We start from the raw sequence: 18,832 nt of genomic DNA on the forward strand, positions 1-18,832 counted from the left end.
GCAACCTGTGACCTTTCACCTCCTTTTTCTCCTAATTTCCATTATTTTCATAAATAAATGTGTCAAAATGCCTTAGTCATTGCCTTTGCCAATTTCCTTAGCTATAAACAACCAAATGAACACCCACTAGGATTTCTTGCCCACCATTCATCTTGGAATAAGTGTCCCATCATCCATGGTATTTATATATTTTTACATGGACTTTTAACCAGGGCTGTTACAATTACATTCTTTGATGTCCTTGAACCATCATGTTTATCATAACAGGAAGTACTTTGGTCATTACTTTCAACCATATTTACAGTTGTCAATATTCCTTCTTGAACATGTTATGTTGGCATTGGTGATTCCTTATGGACTGTTTTTGGCATCTTCCTGGTTTTTTTCTCCGTATATCCTTTGTTCAAAATTAATTGCAATGCTCAGAATGCATGCCTTCTTTAGAAACCATGCCAGCCCTTATTTTTAGTCTACTTGCTGAAAGCTTTGTCAATCCTCCATTGCAATAATTCCTTGGATGTTAATTTCTCTAGACTTTTCCTTGTACATCTTGTTAACACTGCAATATATTCTGAAAATTTCAGCTTCAACTTTAACTTATGCGATTTGTGCTAACTCAGAACTCTGCAGAGTCTTTTCATAAATTTACAGAAATGAGAGCTGATATCAGAAAAAGAATGTAGAATCACCCTAGATAGTACCTAGAATCCCAGTCATAACATATTTATGTCAAACTTAGGAACAATCCATTGCATACTTTAGATGAAAATCAATACTATGCTTTGCAAATGACTTTTCTACAACTTACTCCTCAAAGGACAACACTTTTGGACAATCCATACCCTCTATGCTTTGAATGTTGATTTCCTATTCCTAATCTTCTAGGTCCTTTGTCACATAATATCTTTGTGTACCTGAATATTGTGGGTGTGTTCTATATTTGACCCTTGCAATACAAATGGCCCATCCGATAGCTATACACCTGGCCAAAGAATGATTACAATGTTATCTATCCAGAAGAGAGCCCAAATGTCACAAAACATAATTTTTTAAGAAAGCAGATGATGCAACAGAAAATAGTTAGTTGATGGCAAGTTCCACTTGATCTACTAGTTCCACTTGTTGATCTCCTTTGCCCTAAAAGTGATTCAATATCCTTTCTATCTCTTGAGCGTTCAGTCTTTCATTCTCCAACAAAGCCTTTGCCAGTGCATGCAATGGTGCTTCATACTTTTTCAATAGTGTTTTGAGATGCTCATATGCCTCCCTCAAAATTCTGATAACCTCTGCATCAATTCTAGATTGAATCTCTACACTAGGTCATTCTTTATGTAAAATGGTTCAATTGCGTCACTCATACCACATGTTGAAACCCTTTAAAATTTGTTAACTTTATTTGAGTGTGTTGTGCTGCAAGCATGGAAAATCACATCCATGTATTGAGCAAGCTTATTTGTTGTATGAAGATCATTGCTTGCACCAGTTGTAGTATACTCTTGACCAAATATCAACCCCTCTACAACTCTTCCACCCATAAAAACATCAATTTGTGCTAATAATTGCGTTTTATTAACAAATGTTCCATGCTTTTTAGGTAGTTGCGTAACCATCCCAAGAGCACTCCCTCGAGGAGTGATTGTAGCCTTGTGTATAGGGTTTTCACCTGCAATATTAAATACAACAACTGCATGGCCTCTCTCATGGTATGCAACAAGATTTTTTGACACCTCTGATAGGAACATCAACTTTCGTTCTATTCCCATCACTATTCTATCCTTGGTCAATTCCAGTTGCTTGGCATACAACTTCGCATTTCCATCAACTATTGCCTTGATGGATGCAATGTTGACAAGGTTTGCCTGAACCGCACCATTGAAACCAGGTGTACAATGAGCAAGGGATTTCACATTCACATCTTTAGCCATTGAAACCATGTGTACAATGAGCAAAGGATTTCACATTCACATCTTTAGCTAGTGGCTTATTTTTCAAATATATCCCTACTTGTTTCCCACGAATATCTGGACTCGGAACCACAATCCAAAGATTAGAGTCACTGCTTTCCTCAATTCTTTTCAGAGTTCACTTTCATAAACACATCTAACTTTGGAAACGTTGAGCTTCTCTTATCATCCTTAATTCTACAACGTGATCGAAAGTGAGTTGAGCTCTTTAATCTTCTAAACTTGAAAGACTTTCTAACATCCAAAAACCAAATCTCGTAAATGGGGCCGAATAGCATCTCCAACAGCCTTTGCAAGATTAATAATCAGATTGATCGAAACTTTCTTTCGGTGAGGGATGTATCACATAATCTTAAACTAAGTGAAGTCACTGCACGACAGAGGCTGTCACCAATATTCCACACATTTTTCTTTATGTCATCCATAACTCAATAAGCTATGATCCAAACTCTGTCTAGGTAATTTACAACCTGATCAAATTTGAGCCCATGTAAGAATTCCGAAAAGGAAATACATGAAGACTCATGCGAACGCGAAAGTATAGATCCACTTTGTGTCAATAAATCCAAAATTATATCATCAAAGAATTCATCGATGGTATTCTTGGGATTTGTCATCAGTGAACGCCAAATATGAATAAACATGGAAACCCTAGCATTCAATATTCTTTCCCTGTCAATATGTCCAGGCCCGTAATAGTGCGATGGCCACTTAGGAAACATGCTTACACCTTTAATCTTACATTGTCACAAAACCCTGAAATGGATTGCGGGAGGGATCCCATGTGGTAACTAGTTTTTGATGAAGGGTTGTCGCAATATATTCTGAGGCCTCCACGTAATCAATATGGTTTTGGAAAAATGACTTATTGCGGACCCCCCCCCCCCATTAAAATTCAATTACACCTGGGTGTCCACAATTCAACCTGAGCTTTCAATTTTTACTTGCATAATTTCCACATTCCATTCACTGTCGAGGTATAACTGGCTTTACAACCTCATGAAAATCCACCACTTACGGTGTAAGTATGTTTGTAATCAGCGTTATCATGAAGCATTTGTTGATGGTTCGTCTCTTGACACTCAGAGTTAGCTTCGACAACTAAAGCACCATATCAAAACACTTGGTCTTTTGCTTAGTCGAACGAATTTTTCAGTGGAGTAATGATCCCATATCGAATATAGGAGAAACTTAATTTTTATTTTATATTAGCATTATTTCCACCCCGTATTGAGGCATAGTGCTGTTATGTTCATTGTGGGATCCTCCCGTGATTTGGCGTCATTACTTGCATAATTTCCACATTCCATTCACTGTCGAGGAATAACTGGCTTTACAACCTCATGAAAATCCACCACTTAGGGTGTACATATGTTTGTAATCAGCGTTATCATGAAGCATTTGTTGATGGTTCGTCTCTTGACACTCAGAGTTAGCTTCGACAACTAAAGCACCATATCAAAACACTTGGTCTTTTGCTTAGTCGAACGAATTTTTCAGTGGAGTAATTATCCCATATCGAATATAGGAGAAACTTAATTTTTATTTTATATTAGCCATTATTTCCACCTCGTATTGACGCGTAGTGCTGTTATGTTCAATGTGGGATCCTCCCGTGATTTGGGGTCATGTACGTAGAGTATGGTCTTGGCATGTGACTTTAGTTGTAGGCTAGCATATATAACATGAACTCGAAGATTCGCACGTGGGTGCAAACATTTATTGACAACGAACATAATTAAAAAAAAATAATAATAATTACTATAGCAGCCAGAGATGGCTGTCCTCACTGTTGGTTTGACACCTGACTTGATAGGTTTTACCACCTTCGGAAAAAAAAAAAAAAAAAAAAAAACATTTATTGACAACGAACATAATTAAAAAAAAATAATAATAATTACTATAGCAGCCAGAGATGGCTGTCCTCACTGTTGGTTTGACACCTGAGTTGATAGGTTTTACCACCTTCGGAAAAAAAAAAAAAAAAAAAAAAACGTGACTTTAGTTGTACGCTGGCATATATAACATGGACTCGGAGATAAACATTTATTGACCACGAATATAATTAAAAAAAAAAAAAAAATACTAAAATATATACAACGATACATTTTAATAACATTAAGATTATTTAAAATTCAGTCCAAAAATATAACATTAAACCATTACTAAAAATATATATACTTGACTTGTTGTATATACATTTTAATAATAACGTGACTTTAGTTGTACGCCGGCATATATAACATGGACTCGGAGATTGGCACGTGGGTGCAAACATTTATTGACCACGAATATAATTAACACGAATATAATTAAAAAAAAAAAAGAATACTAAAATATATACAACGATACATTTTAATAACATTAAGATTATTTAAAATTCAGTCCAAAAATATAACATTAAACCATTTAAAATTCAGTTCAACATTAAAACATTTAGCCCAAAAACTGATATTTGGAAAAATTAAAAAAGAAATAAAGAAATAGTTGCATTTCCTTTGGCAAGAAAAATCTACAACATCGATGACTTTCTCTAATTGGGCATTGCTTCCCCCTAATAGGATTTGTTTGAATCTGCTTCCCCCTAATAGGATTTGTTTGAATCTGTTGTGCATGGAGTTAGTTCATCAACCTGTAATTGTAGCCTATAAACTAAAATCTATAACCTGTGACTTGTAAATATGAAATCATATTGTCTGCACTAATCTAGAGAATAACTCACAGAAATTTGAATACTGAAAATCGCTGATGTTGAAACAACTAACACTGCTGAAATCACTTCAATCAAAAACTACAAAAAAATCCATATACTACACACTGGAACCAACTATTTGCACACACACCTACTTTACTGAGCTGAAATTGTACAATGTTAGGTGTAAGCATGCTTCTAGTGCAACCATGTGAGCATTGGATTAACTAGCATACCACCTTGCATGCAGTTGATAACTTGAAAAATATGTACAATTTGAAACAAAAATTCCATAAGTAATTGATACATACAATTGAATTTTAAAGATTGCATCCTTTTTAGAAATTTGAAATTCTTTATTACTGTCAAGATGAAGAAAAATATGTCGTTGAATGCAACCATCAATGAACCTTGAGTTATCACATCAGTGGATGCAACTGAAATCTCGAACCAGTCAAATTTATAACCCAATGGAATTTCCATATAAACAAAGTGGAGCCGCAATGTGAAGGAATTGCAACCAATATCAACTGTCTAGTCTTTGTTCACTAGCAAAGATAAGATATAGTTTTGATCGTTCTCTGGGGAAAAAATTCTTCATTACTTCACTCCCTGACAATGATGCAAAATGTTGTATTTTTTTCTTGAAGGCAGTTATTGGCTGCGAAACTGCGTCGAGAAACCAACTCAACCAAATTAAGGTTTAATCTGGCCCTCGAACTAGAGGGGGCTTCCTCAAGTTTTATGAGGCATTTTTTTTAACATTGTTCATTGTCACTAGACAACAACCTATGAAGCACAACATCTAGATCTATGATTTGTATAAGTGGTTGCTAATGAGTATCAAATTTCTACCCAAAATAAAGTCCTCTCCTGCTGAGGTTTTATCAAAGTGCCAACATCTAGATCCGACATAATAACATTGCTTAAAGGAGTTTCTATATGAATAGAAGAGAAACCAAATAATTAATTATTCATATTGAATACTTAATCAATAAAATTTAGTAGATGTGTATAAAATAATTCTACAACCAAACACATATACATTCAAGAGATGACAAAAGGCAACAATTAAATGATGTTGAGAAGTTGTTTCATAAAGGTTGTTCAATTAGCTAGTCTCCATAATAATGATAACTTTGCAGTAGGTCATCAGGGAGGTTGATACTCTAACCTAGCCTTGCCCTAGCTCCTATGTTACCTAGAACATATGCAAAAATAGAATATGAAATCATAAGGAAAGACATATGAGAAAAACAAATTGTCGAGAAACTAAAGCCATAATACTTTAATTAAAAATTATGCAATAGAAGTCTTTACAAAAACAACAAGGTTTTGGCATCAAAAGCCAAATTTCCTTCTTTCTACTGCAATACAACTCCATTTTGGTATCATAACTGTTGGGCACCAAATCTTCTTAACTTTTCCTTACATTTCCACCCATCATTTTATCCTTTTTGTACTCATTAGCATGCATTCATTATGATAAACCTATGAGGTAAACCCCTTTCTTTGTCTCTTGGAAAATTTAATTAATGAAATAAAGTCATGAGGGTTTTGCCGATGCGAACCACTAAAACTTGTTATGTTCGTAGATTCCAAGGAACAGGTGTTGATCTCACATCATGTAGCAGTAGTTCCGTGATTCACAGTAGTTGTTTAGCAATGTTGAAACAACATAACCAACTCGTAGCTGTTTTAATCCATTTTGGATCATTTTTGTTCTCTCTCTTTCGACGCTAGTGTTGTTCTAAACTATTGTATATTTTTGGGCATTTAGTTGCCAAGTTTTGGGGAAGATGTTATTACCCCTGTATTGTATAAAAGAGGTTTCATTCTTGTGCGAAGGGTTAGCCGCACAGAGATATGTATTGTAATAGTTCTTCTACATATTAATAAAGTATAAGTACCTTTATTGTTCTATCTTTCATTGTGAGTTAACGCAGCCCTAATTGGAGAGTTGGGCACACTCTTTTGATCAAGTGTTGCGTGTCTTCCTTTTACGTTTGTTGTTTATTTGCTATATTTATTTTCTTACTATTGTTATAGATTTCAATAGATTGTTGTGAATGTCTTTTTAAGTTCTGTAATTTAATTTCTATCACTATTACAACGATGCTTTAATTTCTTAGTCACGAACCCTTGGTCAATGTAAGATTGTTACCTTGCTCCTCCATATACCTTGTGCGTTACCTTGAAAAGTGTACGCATCCGAATTGATGAATTAATGTAGGAAAAGGGGGTTGAATAGTTTGTTCACACTCAGATGCCAAAATTTTGGCATCATTGCCAGGGAAGGCTAGCAAGGTGCAAGACACGATCTGTATTGACTAGAGGGTCAATCTCTTGTCTTAGGGAGGGAAGTACTACCCTGCTCTAAGTCTTGAGCACAGTATTTTGATTTTTGTTGCTTTTATTGTTTTAGGGTCGAGAGGATTGTTTCAATTAGCTGTTTTGGATTTTCCTGAATTACTAGAACTCGATCTCTCGTCATGGGGAGGGAATGGTCCTTTGACACCCTGCTCCAGGTCCCGAGGTTTGGATTTTCTTGTACGCTTATTCTTTTCTTGTTTGGTTTCTTGTCTTGGGGAGGGAAGGGTCCTTTGACAACCTACTCTAAGCCCTGAACCCTAGGTTCATTTTTCTTTAGCTATTTTCCTTTTTGTTGTTAAAAAAAAAATTGATTTCTTGTCTTGGGGAGGGAATGGTATTTTGACACCTTGCTGTAGGTCCTGAGCATTGTGACCTAATATCGACATTTTCATTACACCAATTTGCATGAATAGAGATTCAAATAAGAGGGGCAGAGGAAGAGCCCCAAAGAAGGGAGGATAGGATTTGTGAAGGAATACTTATATCCAGAAAATCATCGCAAAAGCTGAATTAGAGGCATATTCTCGTGTTGTTGTGAGGTCGGGTGCACGGACAAGATCTGAGGGACAATTTGTAGATCAGCCAGTGCTGTCCACAACACCCCCTGTTGATTCAATACAGCAAACCCTTCCAGTAGCTGAAGAGACATGCAACAATATACCTGATGAATGGGTACCATTGTTGGTAATAGAAGGAGAAGAAGTTGCAAGCAGAACACCCAAGGGACCGACCCATTCCGGTAGGGAAGAAGAAGTTGCAGAGAAGGGTCTGAAGGGTCAATCCACTGTGATAGAGAGGAAGAAGTTGTAGGGGCACTTCTATCACCAAAGGATAGAGGGAGCGCTATTAAAGAAACTCAAACCCCTGTGATAAGAGCCCTTCCATCATTTCCTGCAGTACTTGCTAAAATCCCCAGTGATTATTGGAGGATATTCATGGCACCTACAACCACCACTATTGACTTCCCAATTGGGGATCTTGGGACTGGAACACCAACAAAGCCCATTCCTTTAATAGCTTTACCTAGCTTTCATGGGCTTACTTCGGAATATACCGACACGTTCCTATTTGAATTTGATATTGTATGTTGGGGATATGATTATATAACAGATGCTCAGAAATTGAAAATATTCCCTACTACATTAAAGGGGACAATGTTGTGATGGTTTATGGATCTTGGAGGAAAGACTATTTCCACATGGGATGAGATGAAACCACTTTTCTGGAGAAGTATCATGACTACTGTAAATCATGGGATATTAAGGAAGAACTTTTCAAGTTTAAACGGAAAGAGGATGAAAATATGGAATACTATGTGGAACGTTTTAAATACACATTGCAAATATCAGGTCATTCTGACTTGGATAAGGATATTTTAAAAATTATCCTTCTCCGGGCCTTTCGAGAGGACTCTTTGGAGTTGTTAAACATAGTAGGAAAGGGAGATATATCAAAAGAGAACTTTGATACCATCTGTGAGTTGTGCATCCAGTGCTCAAGGGGAGTTGCAAGGAATAAACAAGGGGTTCGGTCAACGAAAGTATCTGGTGGAGGTGTCACAAAAGCAGAATTTGGAAATCTATTGGATAACTTGAGGACTGACATCTTGAGTACCATGTCTACACAAATGGACATGCTGCAAGTAAAACAAAAACAGTTGGAATTGGAAAGAACTATGGCTATATTTTTCCCAAAGTGTAGGAAGACGCATCCATAGAGGGAATGCCCATTGAACTCTGTAGAGGAATGTACAATTTGTGAGCTGAATCATGTAACAAATTCATGCCCCTCCTTGCCAGGATTGAGAGAGGTTTTTCAAGGGACGGGCAAAGAAATGGAGTAGTTGTACTTTACGGGACTTAAAAAGCCATGGCAACCTTGGCCACTGATGGGAAATCAAGGTATGTTTTCAGATCCATCTCAGTATTTTAGTAATTTTAATATGGGTCCTCAATCCATGCCTTATCCACCTATGTGGCCCCAATACCAACTTCCACCCTGGCATCAATGGGCCCCTCAAGCTAGTTTGAGTTCTTCCTAGGCTTTGAGCTGGAGTGGAACTTCTCCTCCTAGGTAGCTTCCCCAATCAATGCCACAACAACAACTCCAGTTGCTCTCTAATATGCCTCCTCGTAATCATCTTGTTCATCCTCAACTTCTAATCCAATCCAATTTGAATCCTAACAATAAAAGGGGCTTAGCAAGCTGACACCCTCAACCTACCTTCTTACAGCATCTCAACCGCGGAACTTTATGAGATGAATTTGAGATCAGGGCGGGTAGTAGATGCTCAATCCTCACTTGTTATCATTGAACACGTTGACAATGAGACAAGGGAACCATAAACCATTAAAGAGGAATTGAACCGATTTAGTAAAAATCAGACACCTCCATAGTCTCTAATTACTCAAAAACACCAAGTTGAACCGCGCTATCCAGAAAGATTGGATTTAAGTAAGTAGATCCCTATAAATGAGTTTGACTTGTTAGGGGAGTTACAAAATTTGTTTGTTAAGATCCCCCTGTTACAAGCTATGAGGGACATACCTATATATGCAAAAAATCTCAGGGAATATTGTGCTAAGAAGCCTAAAAAGAAATCAAGGGACCCACTCACCATTCATGTGATGGGAATGCTATCAGATTTTATAATGGAGAAGGTCATTTCTATGAAATTATGGGATCCTGGGAACCCAATTTTAACTATGCAAATTAATGGAGTAGAAATTCCAAATGTGCTGGTAGATTTGGGCATTGCCATAAATGTCATTACTGCTGAGACTATGCATGCATTGGGTCTTCGAAACCTGAAACATACACCTACCGTGTTAGAGCTAGCATATCGATCTACAGTTAAGCCGGTAGGGAAGTTAGAAGATATCACAATCTCAGTTGATTCATGGAACTATCCTGTGGCTTTCCTGGTACTTGAAACGCAGTCCCTAGCTGGTGGCTATCCCATGATTATGGGAAGACTGTGGCTGGAAACCGTAGACACTTACATTGGGTGTCGTTATGGGCATATGGTTATCTAAAATGGGCATGTTACTAAAAATCTAGTGTTATACCCTCTCGCAGAAACTAGTCCATCAGTGAAACTAGTTGGCCGCAAGAAACATTTACCAAAGGAAGAATCTGAATCTGAAAATGAGGAATTAAGACCAGTCCTTACTATTGGATAGGCCCTTCAGTTGAAAACAGAAATAGAAGATGACACAATTACTACTTTTATTAGTGATCCTTGTTCTGTTTCAGATTCAAATTCAGTGAATCCTAGAGTCAGTCTTGAGCTGTGAAACATAGGAGAATATTGGAACATTAGATGGGTTTGATGAGATACCTAAAACTACATCCCATGACAACATTTATGTGGAAATAGATCCAGGAAAGACCCTGAATATTAATCCAGGTCCACCAAAATCCCAGACAAAACAGCTCTTGGATGTTCTTCGAACATAAAGAAGCCTTCACCTGGGATTACATAGACATGAAAGGGATTCCTGCCAATCTATGTACCCATCATATATACATCAAAGAGGACTGTCATCCTATGAGACAGCCCCAGAGAAGGATGAACCCTGCTCTGAAAAACATTGTCAAGGAAGAACTTCAAAAGCTACTGGATGTGGGATTTATCTACCCCATTTCGGATAGCCAATGGGTCTCCCTATTGGTGATTTTCCCTAAGAAAAATGGTAAATGGCAGATATGCGTGGATTACAGGGAATTAAATAAGGCAACATAGAAAGCCCATTTTTCGTTACCATTATTTGACCAAGTCTTGGATACTTTGGATGGGAAGAAGTTCTTCTCCTTCCTAGACGGATTTAGTGGGTACAACCGGATCCAGATAGCTCCCGAAGATCACGATAAAACCACTTTTACATCCCCTTGGGAACTTTCGCATACCGCGTCCTTCCATTTGGTCTCCGTAATGCACCTGTGACGTTCCAAAGGGAAATTTTTGGGGATTTTCTCTGATCTGGTAGATGACAGTGTTGAGATTTATATGGATGATTTCACTCCATATGGGGATTCATTCGAGGAGGGGTTGGAAATTCTGGAAAAAGTTATTGAAAGATGCAAATGGGTGCATGTCCCTTAGAGTATAGTAAAATGCCACATGATGATGGAGGAAGGAATAGTCTTGGGACATTTACTTTCTGCAGCTAGAATTCAAATGGATCCAACTAAGATAAAGGTAATATTTCACTTCTCGATACCTAAAACACCCACATAGGTATGTATCTTTATTGGTTGTGCTGGTTATTACAGACGCTTTAGAAAAAAAGCTACTAAAATAGCACATCCACTTTTTCAATTACAAACAAAAGATGCAGATTTTGTGAGGACAGATGACTGTGATGCAGCCTTTGTGAATATCAAGGAACTTTTCTATAGCACTCTGATCCTTTGAGGGTCGGAATGGACATTACCATTCCATATTCATGCGGATGCCTCTCAGACAACAGTTGGGTTAGTTTTGGGACAACAAGTGGATAAGATACCATATGCAGTTTACTATGTTAGTAAGAACTTGGCTCCTACTGAGTTAAACTACACAGTGATTGAAAAATAATTCCTTGCTATCATCTACGCCATCAATACGTTTTGACATTATATTATTGGGTTTCCCACCTTTGTACAAACTAATCACACAACAATCAGGTATCTGATGAATAAACCCATTACTCCTAGTCATATTAGAAGATGGCTTTTGTTACTTCAATAATTTGAAATTACCATAGTAGATAAACCAAGAAAGGACCATGTGGTTATTGATTTTATGTCTAGGCTAGAAAATAATGTTTAAGGTACACCCATTGAAGATATTTTTTGAGATGAGAATCTCTTTGTAATTTCTGCTAACACTCCATGGTATGCAGATATTACTAACTATCTTGCTATAGGGAAAGTACACCATCATTTGTTATACAGGGATCAGTGAAAAACTATTCATCATAGTACCTGATATTCATGGATGGCAGGGTACCTCTTTCATATAGGGTTTGATTAGTAGATTTGGCATTATGTATCAGCGGATGACATCTATGAGATACAAAAGGCTTCCCATGATGGCCCTTGTGGAGGACATTTTGCAGATAAAAGAAAATGCCACAAGGTGCTGCAAATGGGATTCGACTGGCCTTTTATCTTTCGTGAAGCCAAAGATTATGTCCAAAGATGTGACGGTTGTCAACGGATGGGACAACTTGGGAAATCGAATGAGATGCCACTACAACCCCAGATAGTCCTTAAACCTTTTGAGAAGTGGGCAATTGACTTCGTTGGACCTTTCAACCCACCTTCTCATCAAAAGGTTTACATTCTGGTATGCACTGATTATGTGACTAAGTGGGTGGAAGCCAGAGCTGTTGCAAAAGCAATAGAATAGGTGGTTGCAGATTTTCTTTTTGAAGAGATTTTTGCCCGATATGGTACTCCAAGGGAGATCATTTCAGATGGGGGAGCACAATTCACATCCCACATGATAGGAAGGCTTATGCAAAAATACGGGGTTAACAATAGAGTGACAACTCCTTACCACCCCCAGGCAAATAGAAAGTACGGACAAGGTATTGGAAAATATCTTGACAAAAACTGTAGCAGTCATCACCGAGATTGGTCTTAGAAACTTCTAGAAGCTCTTTGGGCGTATAGGAAAACATGGCAGAATACAACCAGGTTTCCACCATTTGAGTTAGTCTATGGGAAATCCCCATTATTTCCAATAGAATTTGAGATCGGCATGCTTAGAACAACTTTGGAAGTTGGATTAGACTTATCAGAGGCCTAAAAGCACCGGCTGGAACATCCCAATGAGTTAGATGAGATTCGTTCAGTGGCTGTCCAGAAAAATACTACTATTCAACAATAGAGAATGAAGTGGCATGAAAAAATTATCAAGAACAAGGTGTTTCATACTAGAGATTAGGCATTGCTCTATGACTCCTGATTCAAGGATTTTAAAAGAAAGCTTCGCACTTGTTGGATGGGACCCTATGAAGTGGACGATGTGTTTGACAATGGAACAGTCAGATTGGTTACAATAGATGAACTCATACTTCTTTCTTAGTCAATGGACACCGTCTGAAATTATACCACCGTCCAACTTCTAAGGATTCCTTCATCAAACATCTCTCTGATAAATCTAGTTTGATGGTTGTTGGTGTAGATAATGCTCTCTCTATCTTCTATATATATATATATATATGTTGTTACTACTTACTTGTTTTTCTTTTGTAGGATAAGAATCAAAATATGATAAGGAGAAGCTGAAAGAAAATTTTCCAAGTAATAGTTGATGCTGTTACTTCGCCACTGCTGTTACCCCTAAAAATTTTTCTAAGTGTCGGATGTTGTTACTTCGCTGGTGTTGTTACTCCATCAGTGTTGTTAATCCACCATTGTTGTTACTCTATCAGTGATGTTACTTCGCCAATGTTGTTACTCTTGAAAAATTTTATAAGTGTTGGGTGCTGTTACTCCGTCGGTGTTGTTACTCTGTCGTTGTTGTTACTCCACCGTTGTTGTTTTTCCATCAGTGTTGTTACTCCATTGGTGTTGTTACTCTGCCATTTTTGTTACTCCATTGGTGCTATTACTCCACCGTTGCTGTTACTCTATCGGTGTTGTTACTCTGCCATGTTGTTACTTTGCCAATGTTGTTACTCCGCCAGTGCTATTACTCTACCACTGTTGTTACTCCACCAGTTAATTTGTTGTCACTCTACTGCCAGGTAGGTCACCAGGTGCACCTTCATTGACTCTTACAGATTTAATTAAAATATTCCATTAAAGAGACAAGTACGTGCCACAGACAACCACATTTAAATTTGGGGGGGGGGGGGGGGGGGGGGGGGGGGGGGGGTTCCGTCATAAATAAACGACGGCGTACTTAAACCGTATTGATGATACATCATTACCAAATCTAATGTGAACAGTAATAAAAAAAATATGGTTATTTCGTAATAATGACCATGATGTATTAGAATTTGAATTTGTACACCCAAACCTTATTAGTCTTTTCCCATTACATTGCATTCAATTGCTATAATTATTCCATGCTATTGCCATAAATCGCCATCATTCGCTGCGTTTCCCAAGACCTACCATTCACTCCCACTGCCCTTTTACCCTATGACCACCATGCTGCTACCATCGCTGCTGTTAGTGTGGATTGCTGCTACTCTCCCCCTACTAGCTGACTGTGTCCACTGTGCTATTACTGTTTCTATAGTGATGGGTGGGTTGGCTGTGTGCCATGAGTCGAAGGATACAACAGTGGTCCGAAACAACCAGGAAGTATGGTAGATCTTTGTAAATGCAGGTTGGGACATTTATCTCAATAGGTTGCAGGGATTCAACAAAGGAGTTGCAATAGAGTTTGCACTCAATTTAGGTGAAGAGAGCTCTCAGGTTAGAGGGATATAAGTCCTTGTCACGAAGGAAGCTATCACGAAGGTCAGTAGACAACCCCAGCAAGGATAAATCTGGTTTTCATGAAGAACCTCCCTCCCAGAGTTCACCAAAGAATTTCTACAAGCTAGTGAGAGCATCGTCCAAAAAGGTCAAGGATATGACCAGAATTCATTACCACAACCATGGGGTGATGTAACAATTTTTGTAATGAGATATATAACTTGTGAAGGGAGGTACACCACCATATTTAAATATCATTCAGATTGTTGGCTCACCTCCAGTTTCCACAGTCAGAAGCTTTTTCGTTAAACATGATTTTCTTCCTATTAAAAAGCCTCCAGCTAATGGTGTAATCTTCTCAGCGCTCATGACAAGTTCCAGTAGTCATCACCAACCATGGTCTGGTTTAGCTACTGGTTGTGCATGCAATAGATCGGTTCCAAATCCATGGGAAACATTCTGGGAATCAACAGAGGAAGAGATAGTGGCTGTTATAACCACTAGGGGAGAGGAGCTGGAAGAAATGGAGGAAGAATAGGTAGAAGAAGATGAATATATGGACCAGGAAGAACCGGAGGAAATGGAAATGGAGACTGAGGAAGTGGAGAAAAACAGGGAGCCTGAAGCAGAAAGAACAGTTGGGGCTGTTACACAAGAACTAGCCTCGATTGTAGAACCGATGGAAGAAGAAGTGATGTAGCAAGAAAGGGCTAATATAGAAGAAATTGTCAATATTATGGCCAAGGCTACTCCACAAAAGCCAACCTCAACTATGGAGCCAATGGAGGAAAGAGTTAGAACGGAAGAAGTTGTTAGTGCCACAGCCGAGGCTGCTCCACAAGAACTAGCCTCAACTGTGGATCTAATGGAGGAAGATGGACCAGGGCAAGAGAGGCCCAATGTTATGCTCTTGACCTGCGAGAAGATACTAGAATACCAAATATGCAAAGAAATATACCCATAACACAAAACAATAAGAAATAATAGCATGTATTTTATTATTTAGAAAGGAAAGAAATGTTCACTTGCCTCTTCGAGGGTGCAACCTCCAATAGAGTTGGGTTCAATCACAAAATAAGACACGACGCTCCTCAAGGGGAGTCTCTATCCTTTATATAGGATTCATACATGCAATACCATGGGTCAGTACCATGGTTCTTATTAATGCCATCTATCTAATACCATGGCCCATTTGCAACTAACTATGGTCCCTTCTTTAAATGTGGGTCAACCACTTACAATTATTAATATGGGATTTATTGACTCTTTAACTAACTATAACTATGACTCGACCCTATTACATAAATAAGGGGGTTAGGGTTGGACCCTAACATGCCCTCCCCCATAAAAATAGCCTTGTCCTCAAGGTTGAAGTTGTAGAAACTGCTGAAGATCAATGGTTGGTTCCTAGGTCGCATCTTCTGGAGAGGTGTCTTTCCACTTGATGAGGACTTCCTTGATTGTGTGGCCATGCAGGTGTTATTCTTGCATATCAAGAACCTGTTCAGGTTAGAGCCAGATTGAACCTTCTTCATTAATTTGAATTCTGCAATGGTTCCCAACCACTTTCTTGAGGTATAAGACATGGAAGACAAGATGTATTTTTACAGTGGGTGGCAAGGCTATCTTGTAGGCTATTTCTTTGATGTGTTGAAGTATTTGATACAGTCCATAGAATTTTGGAGATAATTTCTAACAACCCTTGTCTTTGAGTGATGTTTGCTTATATGGTTGCAACCTCAAGAATACCTGATTCCATTCTTGAAATTTGTGCTCTAAACGATGTTGGTCTACATGTTGCTTTATGTGATTTTGAGCTTGATGGAGATTCTCTTTAAGGTGGGCTAGCATGGTTGCACCGTTCTGTAGGAGTTGATCCACTGCTTGTACCTTCAAGCATCCCTGGATATAAGAAGTAGGTGAAGGAGGGAGTTGACCATAAACTGCTTCATATGGAGTCATTTTGGTAGTGGTATGATAGTTAGTATTATACCACCATTCAGCTAGAGGTAACCATTGTACCCAGATATGTTGCTTTTCTGAAGTGAAACACCTGAGGTAGGTCTCCAGACATTTATTGACTGCTTTAGTTTGACCATCAATTTGGGGATGATAGGAAGTACTAAGTTGTAGTTGGGTACCTTGTAGCCTGAAGAGTTCCTGCCAAAAGTTACTGGTGAAGATCGGGTCACGATCAGACATAATCGAAGTGGGCATGCCATGCAATTTGAAGATCAGGTCCATGAAAGATTGAGCCACCAAAGCTAGTGTAAAAGGGTGGGGTAGGGCACAAAAATGAGCATACTTGGAAAGTATGTCCATAACCACCATGATGACTAACTTGTTGCCTGACTTTGGAAGACCCGTAATGATATGTATAGAAACCTCCGTCTAGATTGAGTCCGGGATGGGCAATGGATGTAATGTGCCTGGGGATTTGATTGTTTCTCCTTTGTGGAACTGACACACATCACACTCAGGTACAAAAGTAAGAATGTCCTTTTTCATGCCTGTCCAAAAGAATGAACGTTAAGTGCGAGCATAATTCTTCTGAAAGCCCGAATGGCCTGCAGTGGGAGATGAGTGCAACTTTGCCAAAATGTGACTTTTGAGGGTGGATGTTGGTGATATCACTACTTTGTCCTTGTAGTGAAGAATCTTATCCTGCCAAGAGTAGCTTGCTATGGAATTTGGATCTTCCTGCAATTTATTAATGAGTTGGGAGAGCAAAGGATGTGAAAACCATTCCTTGTGAGCCTCTTCAATCCACTCTGGAATGGGAAGGGAGATTTCTAGCAGGGTTCTTTCCTCCTCAAATTGGCATGATAAAGCATCTGCTACGACATTTTCGTGCCCTTTCTTGTAAATTATCTCATAATCATATCCCAACATTTTGGCTAGCCATTTATTTTGTTGTGGCAAGGATAGGCGTTCCTCCAAAAAATATTTAAGGCTTTGATGGTCTGTGCAGATTTGGAAACGCCACCCCAATAAGTATGGTCGCCAAGTATCCACTGCATGTAAGATGGCCATCATCTCCTTCTCATAGGTAGATTGTCCCAGATTTGTCCCACTTAGTTGTTGGTTAGTTAAGGCCAAGGGTCGACCTTCTTGCATTAAGACAACCCCAATACCCGTACCTAAAGCATCACATTCAATCACAAAAGATTTGGTGAAGTCGGGTAGTGCCAATATGGGAGTGGAACACATGGCATGTTTGAGAGCTATAAATTCCTGTTGCGCTTCATCATTCCAGAGGAATAATTTTTTCTTGAGAATGTGAGTGAGGGTTATAGCAATGAAACCATAATTGCAGACAAATTTGTGATAGTATTCGGTAAGACCCAAAAATTCTCTCAAGCTCTTCAAGGTCTTTGTTTGAGGCCAATCTTGCATTGCCTGGATCTTTTTGGGGTCCACCCTGACACCTTCATGCCCCACAATGTGGCCCAAATACTCAACTTCTTCCATGCCAAAAGAGCACTTGGACAATTTGACAAATAATTTATGCTTCCGGAGCAGATGCAAGAGTAGATCTACATGTTGAAGACGTTTTTCCCAGGTGAGGCTGTAGATGAAGATGTCATCAAAGAAAACAAGGAAAAATTTTCTGAGATATGGTTTGAGCAGGTGATTCATGAGGCTCTGAAAAGTGGATGAGGCATTACAGAGACCAAAAGGCATGACCAAGAATTCATAATGGCCTTCATGAGTTCGGAAAGCAGTCTTTGGAATGTGTACTTCTTTCATGCGAATTTGGTGATAGCCTGAGCAAAGGTCGAGCTTAGTAAAGAATTGAGCCCCATTTAGTCCATCTACCAAATCATCAACAATCGGGATGGGAAATTTATCTTTGACCATCAGCTTATTGAGGGCCCTGAAGTCTAGAAACATACACCATTCTCCATCTTTCTTGAGCACCATGACCACAGGTGATGAATAAGGACTAGTGCTAGGATGAATGACACCCACTTCCAGGAGTTCCTTGATGATTTTTTCAATTTGATCGTTTTGGGCAAAAGGATATCTATATGGGCGCATATTTGGTGGCTGTGCCCCTGGGACCAAAGTAATGCTATGATCATGTTCCCATCTCGAGGGTGGAAGCTCATGAGGCTTGTCAAAGACCGACAGATGGTTGTTGAAGACCTATCGCATCTCAAGATGAATATGAAGAGAAGTGGGTTCGAAGGCCTGGATGGCATTAAATTGGGCTATAACTCCATGGTGGCCCTTTTTTAACAATTTTTCCATCCTTTGCAAGCTGATGATAAAAGGAGCACCTGCTTGGAGTCTGTGGAGGGTATGTGTTCAGTTATTCTGCTTAAAGCTCATATATAACTCCTGGAAATCCATTGTGATTGGGTCAAGTGTGCGGAGC

The 18,832-nt window shown here is 38.7% G+C and overlaps 1 pseudogene; it reads right to left on the bottom strand.

Annotated features, from left to right (window-relative positions):
* Positions 1–1,376: 1,376 nt before the first annotated feature.
* On the bottom strand, positions 1,377–1,934 carry LOC149199167 (ATP-dependent zinc metalloprotease FTSH 11, chloroplastic/mitochondrial pseudogene; annotated as a pseudogene).
* Positions 1,935–18,832: the final 16,898 nt, after the last annotated feature.

The sequence above is a fragment of the Pinus tabuliformis genome, chromosome 2_1 (assembly GCF_031772625.1).
Source record: "Pinus tabuliformis cultivar Carrire ecotype Pingquan chromosome 2_1, CPIR1, whole genome shotgun sequence".
In the NCBI taxonomy this organism is placed as follows: domain Eukaryota; kingdom Viridiplantae; phylum Streptophyta; class Pinopsida; order Pinales; family Pinaceae; genus Pinus; species Pinus tabuliformis.